Raw genomic sequence first — 13858 nt, 5'->3', positions numbered from 1 at the left:
GGGATTGATTTTGCAGTCACTGATTCTACCCCAGTGATATTTATTAAATAGGAAGAAGTCTTCTTCAGTTGCATGTTGGCTACTCTTGTATGTGATGCACCCTGTATGTGATCTTGTGACTCTACCTCTTGCTGAACTAAGTGATGGCCACCATTAAGCCTCTTTCCAGACAGAAGACTAGAATGGCCTCTTCTTCTTTATTCCTATTACCCACCTCATGTAGCCCAAGTCAAGTCTGATATCTTTTTCTATTTGCCCCTAAATGAGCATTTGGGACCCCCATTATCAAAACTAACTCATCTTTACTTTTATCTAGTAAAGCTTGTCTGAATGCACTGTTTTGCTCACCCTCAAAACTTTGATGTAGGCATAAGCAGAAATTATGAATACTGCCCTGTTTTTACTCTGGATTCTGATTGTCATTACATTAACACTAGATCTGATGACACCCCTCACTGTCTTCTGAAAACTGTCCCTTATCACAGTTTCCACACTATTTCTTGTCTTTCCTCTCTCTGAGTAGTAGACTCTAGATCTCAAGTCAAGTGGCCCTGCTGCACTTCTTTTTCATCTTGTTCCCTGGATATTCAGTCTCTTCCTTACCATCGTGTTATCCACTTCTAAAGCAGTTAGTCTACACAACTCTTTTCCTGATAGGTACCAGTTAGTCTGTGCTGCTGCCCACAGCTCCATTCATTTTTTTGGGGGATGGGTTTGAGGTGGAAACACCCAGTATATTTTTGGGAGGTGAGATGATCCTCACATGGGGAAAACATGGGTTTGAGGTGGAAACACCCAATATATTTTTGGGAGGTGAGATGATCCTCACATGGGGAAAACATGGGTTTGAGGTGGAAACACCCAATATATTTTTGGGAGGTGAGATGACCCTCACATGGAGAAAACATGCAAAATCTACACAAGAGTTTGTCGGAAGTCAAGATTAAACCCTGTGCCTTGGGAGATAAAGGAAAAAAACTAAACCATTATGCCAACTGAGCTATCAGAATACCCACCATTCTTTTTTAGACAAGTCACCAAAAAAAGGTTAAGGAACTGCCTGACAAAACTGACTGCAAGAGCAAATGCAAAGTCAATACCATCTTGCCAAAATTCTTACAATCTAACAGTCATGTCACTATCAGTCCTTTATGTGTAATCTTTCTCTCTCACTACAAGCTGTACATCTCATACTTTTAACCATGCTCTGATCATTTCTATACCCAAAGTATCATCTCCCACTGCACATCAGTATACATATCCACTGCAAATCTATACCCACTGATAAAAAATGCTGAAAAACTTAACTATGGTCAGATTATAGACTACTTATCCAAGCACATCAATTTTTGCTTAAAACTGAGGCAATATTCTCAGTGAAGATATTTCCAAAGACAAGTATTTTGCATGCTTCTGACACATGCATGTAGATCTCTAGAGTATCTTAATGAAACTCCTGAATAGGATTGCTACCTGTCAAGAATTTTCCCTGACAGTCAGAAAATTAGGGTCTCAATCAGGAAATCAGGGTCGCTAAGGAAATCCAGTTATGGTAAGTACTTGGAAGGCATTTTGAATCATTTTGAAATCAAGCATATTCCTGAAATTTTAATTTCTCTCTGCACTCAAATGCAATGGAAAAACAACCACTGCTATAGTTTGCACTTGTATATGTGTGTGCCCATATGTGGAGTGATGCTGGAATGTATATAAATGTATAAGACAGCAACAGGTTGGCCATAATTTGTTTCACTTTCCATTACAAACATCAGAACTGCACACAATAAGTGCATATTTCTGTTGGTCTGGGCAGGATGTTTGGGATAAGAACACATTGCTGGTACAGTGATGCAGTGAGTAGTGTTGCCATCTCACAATACATGGCTTCCCGACTAATTTTTTGACTGTGGCTCCATCTGTGTGGAGTCTGCATGACCTTCTTGTCTCTGTGGGATTTATTTATATAACCTGTTTTCCTTCAGCATCCCAGGGTGGATTGATAATATAGGCAAGCATGTGCATAAACCTCCTGGGTAATTAAAAAGGCATAAAATGCATCACAGAACATTGAGAACACCAGAGTTTATGGAGGAAATCATTCCTGGCTGTTTAAATGGCCTAGTAGGATCCTCTACCATGAACTCCACCTAGCCTAAAATTGACTGCTCGGGGGGCGGGTCACAGTGATTGATATAGTTTGTGCAGGGGCTGGGGATACTGTGGTAACTATTTGTTTAATTTGCTTCACAGTAAAACTTCAGAGGTGTGCACAGAAGTCACTATAGCTTCTGTGTTGGCTGAGGACACTGTAGTCATCATTTCTTTAACTTTGTTCAATATGACACCTTAGAGGTGTGCACAGAAGATCACTATAGCTTGTCTAGGGCAGTGTACTGTGTAGGATCAACAAGATGGAATGAGGTACTGTGTTTTATTGTTTTTCATTTTCTTCATGACTGAAATCAGATGTATATACAGGTTGCTAACTTCTGTCAATATCAGAAAGGAGGCATGCTGCATATTTCCATTTGATGTCAATAATTTGAAATACACTGTTGTGCTCTATTTGTTCTTTCACATTGTTTCTGGTTTGACTTAAAAGGGGTATAAAAATGTGAACATCTTTTGGGGTTAGGGCATACTGTATAGGTGTATCATGGCAGCAACTTGAAATGTATTACTATAGTCATTTATCAGAGGTGCATACTGTAGGTTCACTGATTCCTTTCACTTTCATCCCAATTCTCACCTGAGGGTACACAGAAAGTGGTAATCTTTTACTGAGTGTAGGAAGGAAGACAGTCATCCCATTTGGGAGTGTAGGGAGGAATGCAGTCATTCCCATATAAGATTTATATGCCCTCACAAACACGTTTTTCTCAGTTTATGTGTAAATACTATGTGGTTTATTGGTAAGTGTTGTGTCATTAACCTTCAACATTAAGACTTGAACATAACCTATCAATTAATAGATTCATAGACTGTTACTTAGCTAATGACCTGGGGGTCTCTCTAAGCCTATCCAGGTTTTCCTGAAAAAATAATGATGTCATGTATCCAAATAGGACATTGAGGTACTGGCATTTATAAGCTACCTCTATCCATAAAGGACATTGGGTGCCAGGCCCGGTGTCAATTTCCTATTCTTCCTCCACTGGTCTAGGTTGAACTTTAACTGGGTAATTAAGCTTCACATTTTTGGGAAGCCTTTTCCATAGGAAAGGCAGTCTCTGGGACTCTCCAGTATGTTCGGTTAAGTCACAGACAAAATTCTGGCCCCTAGATTTTGTATCTCTGGCACTCTTTGACTTACAAATATGTGGGAGATTCATAAGTGTGGGGTTTGTGGATGTCTTGTAAGCCAGACATAGATCACCCCTCAGCAATCTATAGGAGACTGAGTAGAGGGGAAAGGGCTTTAAGGTGCTCTGCATAAGGCAGGTTTGTCACACCTTCTATTCTTTCTGTATCAAACCTCTGAGGTGGCTTTAGTTATTGCATATGCCTAATTTTCCTTTAACAAAGCTTAACTGTGATGGGTCCAGTGTTTGCAGGTTATCTATGTCCTCATTTATCATATTCATTATGATTATTTACATAGCCTTACATATGATGCTGGTAAGACTTATGAGCCTATACTTACCCTGATCACTGGTTGGACTTCCTTTGTGCATATAAATGATGTTTGGCCCCCCAATCTGACTGAAGGCTCCAGCTGAACATGTTTTATGCTATTTATTAAACATCCTAGGATGATATCTGGACCCATCAATGCAGTGTTTTTGTCCTTAGAAAGTGCACTGATGACCTTTTGATTGGGGGGATTGCATTAAGTTGTATTTCCTTTGGAATATTGGGGGGGAGTGGGGGGAGAAATATGAGTTAAACCTGTCAGAAAAAAGGTTGGTAATGGCTTCCGTTTCAGTGTGGATGATGCCATTTACAATAAGTTCTGCACATTGTTGTGCATTTCCTCTGAGGTTACGGACATAGCTGTAGAAAGCTCTGTGGTTGTCCTTTGCTTTAGAAGCTATTTTTTCTCCAAATTGAACTTTTGTAGTATTAATTAACCCTTTTAGCTGCCTGTTTAGATTGGTCAAGAAGACTTTAGTATGCATGGTTTGGTTCCTCCAACTCTTGGCCAAGATTTTCTCATTTGTTTTGTTGTATAATTGAATGATATTGTGTTTCCACCAGGCTGGCTTGTATTTTGAGTTTTTCTTATTCTTAATATGAATGGGCACAACTTGTGCTATACAGCTATCAATATGGCTGTACAGACATTTTGTAATTAGCTCAGTGTATGCTGTTTACTGGGTTGTGGAGTGCATGAAATTTTGCTAAGATGTTGCTTAGTCAAGAGAGGTTAGCCTTGGAATAGTTCCTAAAGGTTTTTTAGTTTCACTGGATCCCAGGATTTAATTTTTATATCAAGTAATACTGCCTTATAGTCAGATCTGACTAGCAAAGATATTACATTGGCTGAGGAACATCAGCCCTCCATGTTTGTGAGTACAAGGTCAAGGATGTCTGTACCCCAGGTAGGAGAATGAATCAAATGTCCCAGGATGTTGGCATTAACATAGTTTATGAATTGCTGGACTTGTGCATTAGAAATTGTGTAGGATTCCCAATCTATAGAGGGGTAGTTGAGATCCCACATAAATATCATACTGGGTTGAATAGTGAGGGACTCTAGTACATTGAGATAGGTAGTATGGTTTTCTTGGGACATGGAGGGGGACCTATAGGTTGCAAAGATATGGTACGACACCTTGGTTATGGTGAGTTGTACATGTATGAGTTTTGGTGGGTCAAACACTTTAACAAGTCTGGATGTGGGATCGTTTTTAATATAGACTGAGACTCTTACACCTTTAGTTCCATCCTGTCAAGTTGCTGGTCTAAAGGCATTATAACATTGCACTGCTGGGGTACTCTCAGTGACCTTAAACCATGTCTTCATTACTACACAGATGCCAAGGAAGGCTTGCAGGGAGTGGAGTTTATTGTTAAGACTTCTGGCATTGAGCAGAACCACCTTTAGATATTCCTTCAAAGGTTCAGTTAAGTTGGTAGGTTTATCAGTTAGGCATTGCCTAAAAAATGCACTATGCTGGTGGATAAGATATTTGCCAATGTCCAAAATCCTATAGGGGATAAGTACAGACTATCCCTGGCAAAGCACTGTGATGTGTCAACCATGTCCTCACAGGTCATCAAAGATTGTACCACCCCTGACTGACACCAGAAGCTAAGCCAATAGTTAAAATTAATAATTTTCTGTTAGTAACATGGCACCATCCTTGGAGAAGGTATTATGCTGCTCAGTACTAGGCTCATACCTGCCTGAGACACAAAATCAGAGAGCTCAGTCATGTCTCACTTCATATATTCAAGGGACATATGTCTCAGGTCATTAACACCCACATGGAATATGACAGAGTCACACTGATACCTGTGGGTTAATGACCCGGATGCCTGTGTGACTTGACAGATCCTAGCTCCCGAAAGGCAGCTAACCACGACTCTCTCCTTACTTTGGTGAGGGGAACATCAGTGTGCCTCACTATAGAATCAACAATGACCAGAAAATTTGGCTCTGTTCTGGCTTGCCTTAAGGGTTTAGCAGTGGAGGCATTGGATACCATGTTACTATGTGCAGTTGTGTGTGGTGTTTTAATAAAGTGTTTACATGATGGCTAAAGACCCTCTCTTTGATTGTACTGTCCAGGAGGTCTTAGTGTTTTAGGAAGGTTAAATCTAAGTGCCATAACATAAGTAATAAAAACAAAACAAGGAAAATGCAGACCAAGGGATAAATACTCCATTCCTAAAAATATATAAATAACTGAAGTAATGTAACAAGTAAGCAACGGATGAACCAAGCAGATGCCAAGCAGAGAAATGCAGCTGCTATAGCAACGAGACACAGTCACCAATTCTTCCAGTAAACAAAATACTCCATAAGGAAAATGCAGGCATCAAGGCAGGATAAACACAGTCACAAAGTCCTCCAGTAGTAAAAAGCAATCCAGGATATTTATTGTAACAAAAGGTAAGCACTTTCGCAGTTAAGCTTCATCAGACCAAATACAATAAGCTAAAATGTACACCATTTAAACACATAGTGATAAAACACCACCCAATCGTAAAAATACATCAATTAAAAGGCAGATCAATTAAAGTTAAACTGTTAAAGCTGAAAGACCACATTACCTGCAGATACTGGACAAAAAAGGATGCAATATATATATATATATATATATATATATATATATATATATATATATGGAAATAAAAACATATGTGTATAATAAGTATAAATATATACATGTGTAAACACACATATAAAAATATACACATATATACATGTATATAAACATATATACTACTAATGTTCTCATAAGCAACAATAAAACCAATTAAAAATAAATAAATAAATAAATGAATAACCACTACTATTTCCTATTTACTTCTGGAGTCTTCTTTTCTTTAATAAGTGCTTAATAGAAGCCCTCTCTTTCCGACCTCTCCCTCTATGTGCACGAAGGGTGATAATCCAACAAGTCTCCCTATGTTCTGTGTGTGTAATAATGTCACCTTCTCTAACACTGGGAGAAATAGTCTCAATGACCCTGATGTTAAATGTATGAGATTCTCCCAGTCCCAATACGTGTTTAGAGAGTGCGTTGTGTGTAGAGCCCCTTCTAATGTGGTAAATGTGCTCCCTCATCCTATCACGCAGCACCCTGTTCATCTTACCAACATAGAAGGAGCTGCAAGCATCGCACTCTGCTAAATAAACCACATGGGGAGTCATGCAATTGGCATGAGCATGAAAAGTGTATTCTCTACAGAGATCTGGATGATGAAAAGTGTCAGAGGTGTTAATGAAGGAACAAAAATTACAGTCACCACATGGCGTGGTAAGACCAGGAGTAAAAACCGTGGTACTTAAACCACTGTTATGGCAAAGTAGCCTCTTCAAATTTTTCCTGTTCTTAAATCAAAACCTAGGTTTATCACCTACGATCTTACCTATATCATCATCTACCTCTATAATAGGCCAGTGCAGTGCAAATAAGCTAGTGATATCTCTATGGTCACTAGTATAAAAAAGAGGAATCCTAGTTTCACCAAACCTCACACTAGGTTCATTACCACTAATTGCACTTGCCTCACATACTGGTCCAAAGTATGGACTTGCTGTGGTAAACCTTAACTGATCTATATTAGACCAGTGTCTATTAATCTCACCAAGGCTATACCCCCTGGCTAATAACTTCTTCTCTAAATTGCCCAGCTCTTCCACAAAACCGTCCATAGTGGGATTTAATCTGGAGGCCCTCATTCCTTGTCCTTTAATCAGGTTCCGAAAAATATAACCGGGGTGCATACTAGACCTAAACAAAAAGGCATTCCTATGGCAGGTTTTACGATGGACACCAGTATTAATAGTATGATCATGTAATTTCTCAATATAGAGATCTAAAAACTCAATACGAGTAAATGACCAGTTAAATGTAAACGTCAAAAAGCTGGTGAGGCCATTCATGGTCTCATGAAAATCCACTAAATCATCTAACGAGCCTCTCCATAACAAAAACAAATCATCGACAAAACGCCGATATAATAGAACATGCTCCTTAAAGCCCTCAGTAGCAAACAGGATGGTATTCTCCCAATGCGCAAGCATAAGTAGTTTTATGTGTAGGGTCTTTACCCTGTGCAGTAGATGTGGTGCAACTGTCACTGACAACCTCTATAGGATTAGCTTAATCTGTATGAGAGAGTTTTGCCTCCACAGTTAAAGTGTATTTACACCTCCTTCATGCTGTATCTGTTTTATTAAGAATGAGTGGGTTGTCAGTGTACATGAGGCATTCACTATAATGCCTCAGAATACCCATCTCAACCAGACCGGTCACAGCGATAGTCAGGAAGTGCATATACATGGCTAGTGATCTGTTAGGGAGGAGTGAGGAAAACTTAAATATTGAGCAAGTCAATAAGACAAGGAACTTGATGAGCAATGTTCAGCTATGAGCAAACTAGTTGTTCTAGTAGTTAGAAAAATCTGCCAAGACAGTAATGCCACAAGAGTGTAGAACACAAACCTTTCTAATGTAAAATACTGGTTTGGAGTCCAAGAGCTTAAACAAGAATTAAGACACATTTAGAATAACAGACACAATAAGCCTTCACCAGCAATTCTCAGCTCAGAAGGGCGGAGGACACCCTCTCCTTCCACAAGAGTGTAGACCACAAACCTTTTTAATATAAAATAACTGTCCTCAAGCCCACCTGTTTAAACCAAAACTAAGACACTTTTAGAATAACAGACACAATAAGCCTTCAACCAGCAATAGCCAGCTCAGGAGGGTGTAAGCTACCTCTCCTGCCGCAATAGTGTAGATCACATACATACATACATACAAATATTTCAAGCATGGGCATTAATGTCCTTCTAGCTAGGCAATATACCAAAACACTTGTTCCCATAATAAATGCCCAGGCTGTTCTTAAAAATATCTAAACTAGTACTTGATTTAATGTAATCTGGTAGTCTGTTCCATACATCGGCTACTCTGTCAAAGAACTAATTAGTGCACTTCTTATTCCTATATAATCTTCTACATAGGTTGCCTGACGATTCTCTAGTACTTTTTGATAAGCCCAAACATTCCCAGAGGTAGTTGTCTCTAAATGCCCTATATACCTGAATAAGATCTCCTCTTAAATATGTGTAAGAGACAATGTACAAGTTCAGCTATTTTAGTCTTTCATAATAACTTAAATTTTTACATCCATTGGTATATTTCTGTTGTACTTTTTCCAGTTTACTTGTGCTTGTTTCATTCTAGGGTTTTCATGTTGTTATTCCATACTCAAGTTTGGATCTAATATAACTAACAACCAATGACTTCATTATTTTTGATTTCCTAGACTTTATGAATCTTTTTTATACAACCTATAGTTCTATAACTATCATTAACTAATTGGTTGATGTGACTAGAAAAACTCGTAGATGAATCTACCCATATACCCAGATCCTTAAACGAGTCTACTGTTTCAATAACTGTGTTCTACATTAAATATTCACCTTTCACTTTATGTCTCCCAAATATCTTATGCTTAGTTTTTGATGTACGTATCAGTATATTATTCTCTTGTGCCCAAATGGTCACAAACCTTCCTTATGTAAAACAGCTAGTTTGAAGCTCAAATGGTTAAACCAAAAATAAGAGGCTTAGAACAACAGCTACAGTCTGATCAGGCTACTTAATTCTTTCTTGAAAAAAAAATAGTGTCTTTCTTTAGTGATGATTTTTTTTTTATTTAGGCCATCATTAAGCTAAAGGTTAAAGGAAAAACAAACTTTAAAATGCACTACAAAACATTTAGAACTTTATAGATTATGGGGGCCTTGCATCTTAATTACATTCTTTCCTTCATGATTATTACAGTGCAGCCTTCCCCAATTAGGATATATTGGACTGATGTGAGAAAGAATGACATGTAAGCCAAAGTGTGAAAATACAAAAGTGCTCTGGACAGTATGAAGAGACAAAGATGAGGAAAAACAGGAGAACATTTTGTCTAGTATGCCATTTCATCTAAGGCTGTATATGCAGTCACTATAGCATTTATAATTTGGTACTTCTAGGTATGCCTTTCTAACAGCAGTTTGGTTACCTTCAGGCAAAGAGGGTGTTTTTGTTAAGCAGGGTGTCTGACTTATTCATCAGGAAATGGAAGGACGCAATTGTGGCAATTCTACTCCTGCAAATTAGAGGATCTAAGGTCACACATCCAGACCTGTATGACACTGACACTGTACTCACACCTCTAGTGAAGTGAAGTAAAAACTATGGCCACATCCTGAATCCTGGTACTGGTGAGACAGATGACCATGATTATGACTAACCCCCGCAAAACTTTGTGAGTGGAGCGTCAGCGTGTCTAACTATTGAGTCACTTAGTACTAATATGTGACATGTTACTACAACATTGAGAATCCTTACGAGAATAGGTGTGCAGTCAGAGTGAGTCAGTTTAGTTGTGACTGAAGCCACACATGAAGATGAGTTACAGTGAGTAGTGTTGTCTGGCCTACATGTCTTCTAAAGAGGTCTTTCTGGATTAGGTAATGATTTCTTAGTAACCTTGGTCAAAATTGTCTATGCTGTTAGATGGTTCTAATGTAGTATTTTGCTACTTTTTGGCATGTAGTGTGTGGGAGGGATAGTCTCCAAATGTGATAAATATTTACATATCATATAACTAGTATCAGTAAATGATAAAATTAAGTCATTGTTAGTATGCATGAAACATTTGCTGCACTGCCTCACTGTCTGCAAAGCAAGTTGGCTGGCAACAGAGCAAAATGTGTACTCATGTCAACAGAGATCAATACATGACCAGATATGACAACTACCTAACTGGTGAACTACCTCAAGGATTGAAGATAAGGAGCTCCAGGAGTTTCATAATTAAGTGAATGAACCAGATCACATGATTCGTTTGAACTAGAAGAACTGAAAACAGAGAGGAGCATAGAAAAGCATAGTCACACCCAATAATTCCAAGCCAAGAGTGTGAAATTAACCATTGTGATGCTGTAAATAAAACACACCTCAGTGTACATACAGATCCAAACTTGGGGGAAACAAGAGTAATATACAAACAAAATCCAGTTAGTAAAACAGTTCTAAACCCAGGCAAAACCAGGGTAATATTGAAACAATATCCGGTAAGTTCAGGAGAACTCCAACAAGCTAAGTACAACACAACTCAGTATTGTAAAAAGCCATCCAGTGCAGTTAAGCATATATAGCACAGAGACACCTGCCCAAGGGGGAAAGCACCAGCCAGCAACAAGGAAACACAAGAGACAACACATACATTGGGAAAATCCAGGATAAACAACACTCATTTCAGGCAGGTATGTGTAGAATCAGCCCTTCTCCTCCCTGCTGAAAAAGCAAACACAACCAGCAGACCCTAAATCAACAACCCCAATTCTCCTCAATTTCTGTGTTTTCCTACCCCACATGAAACAAGTAAACATAAAACAAAGACAGGTTGGGACTAAAATGCACCAAAAATGAAATGTATTTTTTACCCACCATCCTTTTTGCTCTCCTGCTGTGCTAGACCTGCTGACTATAAGCAACCATTGCAAGATACAGCTCTGCCTTGGAAGTGTGCGCACTGAGGCCAGCAACAAGGCAGGAACTCTACTTGTCCTTCCTGAACATTGTCTTTTCCACATCCTCAAGTATACAACAAAGATACTTATATAACACATGTAGGGACCTCTTCTTCCTCTTCTGATGGTGATGGTGGTGGTGGTGCATGGGGTAGATGGGCATGTAGGTTGCAGCCCATCATTCATCTCCTCAGCCTGTTCTCATGTGCCTCTGAGCAGTGAGTCATGATGTTTTTGTCAACTTTATATTAAGATGAAATATACCAACATTTAAGAGCCAGCATAATTTTATAACAATGGCAAATGTAATCCAGATTAGATGACAATAAAACCATAAAGCTGCAATGGATTTGTTTAAAAAAATAATTAGGTGAGATTTTAACCATGGTAATAATGTTACCTATACAGAATACAGTGTAGAATTCCTTAAGAAAGAGCAACAGGACCTTTTTATCCATGTAAGAAATAAATAAGCAGGGGGAACATATGTAAACCAAAGAACACTAGACTAAGACACAAAAGTAAATCAGCATTCATAATAAAAGTTGCATCTTCAAGTTGCACATTTCTACAGCATTTTTCAATTATGCATTTTCTATCCAAGTACCTGTACCGAATGTAATTACTTTGAACTAGCACAATCAGACTTATGCACTGAGTGTATCTTGTATCTTTTTTTCTTACAGAAACGTGTGTGGGTATGGACAGATGCATCCCTTGTCAACCACCAAGCATGGGACTTTGCACAGCCTGACAATTACAATGGAGAATATTGCGCAGAAGTCAGACAACAGAGTGGTAATTACTTTCTTAAAAATAATCAGAATGTTATAATTCAGTAGTAAAGTCCTTCCTCTAGTACTCTTTTGGTCAACACATTATGTGCTTTGATGCAAAAGTTAGAACTCAGGCTGAAGTGCAACACAATTTATACATTAATGATTTACTTGGATCACCAAAACTTGATTCTTAGTTGCTCAAGTACACCAGCTCAAGTTATCATTTGTTTGTGTTTCACTGTTTGCATGTCATTACAGTTAAGAATCTAAATATTTACATGATACTGTGTTGTGGGTGGTCATGGACAGTGCCTCTTGGTAATTTATTTCCCTTTCTCCAAGATGCAATGACCACAGAATATAGAAAATAAATATGTGGTGAGAGGAGGTGCTGTGAGGTTTGAATGCTTTTTCAGTGACTTGTTTGCTTACAAAACAAAGTACCTCAGTTCATGCATTATGAAAACGTGTGCATTTGAGCTACAACTTACAAGCTGCTGTGACTAAACTAGCATGATGCGAGCTTGAAGGAGTCAAGCAGATGGAGTGGAGCCTTTATTAAACATTAGCTGGCTGCAGTGGTTCTGTCAATTCATGTCCACATCCATCCAATGCTGTTGAGTCATATTGACTCCACTAGTGACCACATGACCAATTCCTGCCCATCATAAAGTTTATTAAGCACGAATGGAGTGAAAAGCAGACTGGCAGATCTTTCTTCCATATCACATTAACACTGATCTGCAGACAACATAAAGTTGTCAGTCCATCTAAGGCATGTCTTTGAGATGAGAGAGAGAAGACTGAAAAACCTTGAGAAAACCCACGCAAAGAGGTACATGCAGGTTCTGCAAAGAAGACACCTCAGCAAGACCCAAAGCAGAGGACTTTTTGCTGTTAAGGGATAATGCTACTCACTGTGCCACTGTGTCACCCATGTTATCAATTGCAACATGTTAAATAGTTGTCTTTATTTTTGCAGTCTTTGGTAGTTTTAAATGTTTCTTAGACTTCTAGTTCTCTGTGGTAATTTCAGCCCAGTTGCTGAAATAAATAAAGACCATGAGCTGCTAACAAGCTACTTCCTGTGGTACAGCATTTAGTCTTCATTTGCCTACTGTGTGACCTTCAGTAAGTCACTTCATCAGGCAGAGGTTAGGGGAAATTGAGAATTTGGGCTAGACTAATTAATGGTCTCCTGGACTGTATGCCAAGTAACTACCTATTAAGTATATTACTTGCCCAAATGTTTTAGCTTAAGAGAAATCATCCCTAACAATATGGTGCCAAAATGGTAAACAGTCTTGCAGTCTGGTATATTCTGTAGATTTTAATCCAGGAACTAGATGCACAAATATCTGTTCACGTATTAGCTGGAAGGATATGGCCAATGACATGAATTGATCAAATCCAGTGCTGACTTATCTTTTACTGAAGAAGGAACAGAAAAAACAACAAAAATTACAAAAATGAAAAAATTAAAAAACATCAGCTAGTAAAATCAAAGTGTACACATTCATGTAACAGTAATTTGTACCTAAGATATGGCAAAAGTGAGGCATTTAGGGCAATGCAAATATTAGACAAAAAGGTATCAGATATCTGCATAAATGTAGCAGGATATGTGCACAAGTTTGTTTCATTTAATCCAAGTTAAGGGATGACAATGTTTTTTGCAGTCTGTTACTAAATTAGTCTGAAGCTTGAGGCAAAATGCTTATTTTTGAAAAAAAATAATTGTGACAAAATATGTATATATTACTGCAAGGCATTAAATCTCCATACTGGAAGTTTGCGATTCCATAATACAATCCCTGAAGCTAGGAACCTTTAGGTTCAACTTTAAAAAAGTCACATCAAACTT

This window comes from Protopterus annectens, chromosome 11.part0 (genome assembly GCF_019279795.1).
Source record: "Protopterus annectens isolate FY-2018-M chromosome 11.part0, PAN1.0, whole genome shotgun sequence".
In the NCBI taxonomy this organism is placed as follows: Eukaryota; Metazoa; Chordata; order Ceratodontiformes; family Protopteridae; genus Protopterus; species Protopterus annectens.
Note: the sequence above shows the minus strand (reverse complement) of the source record.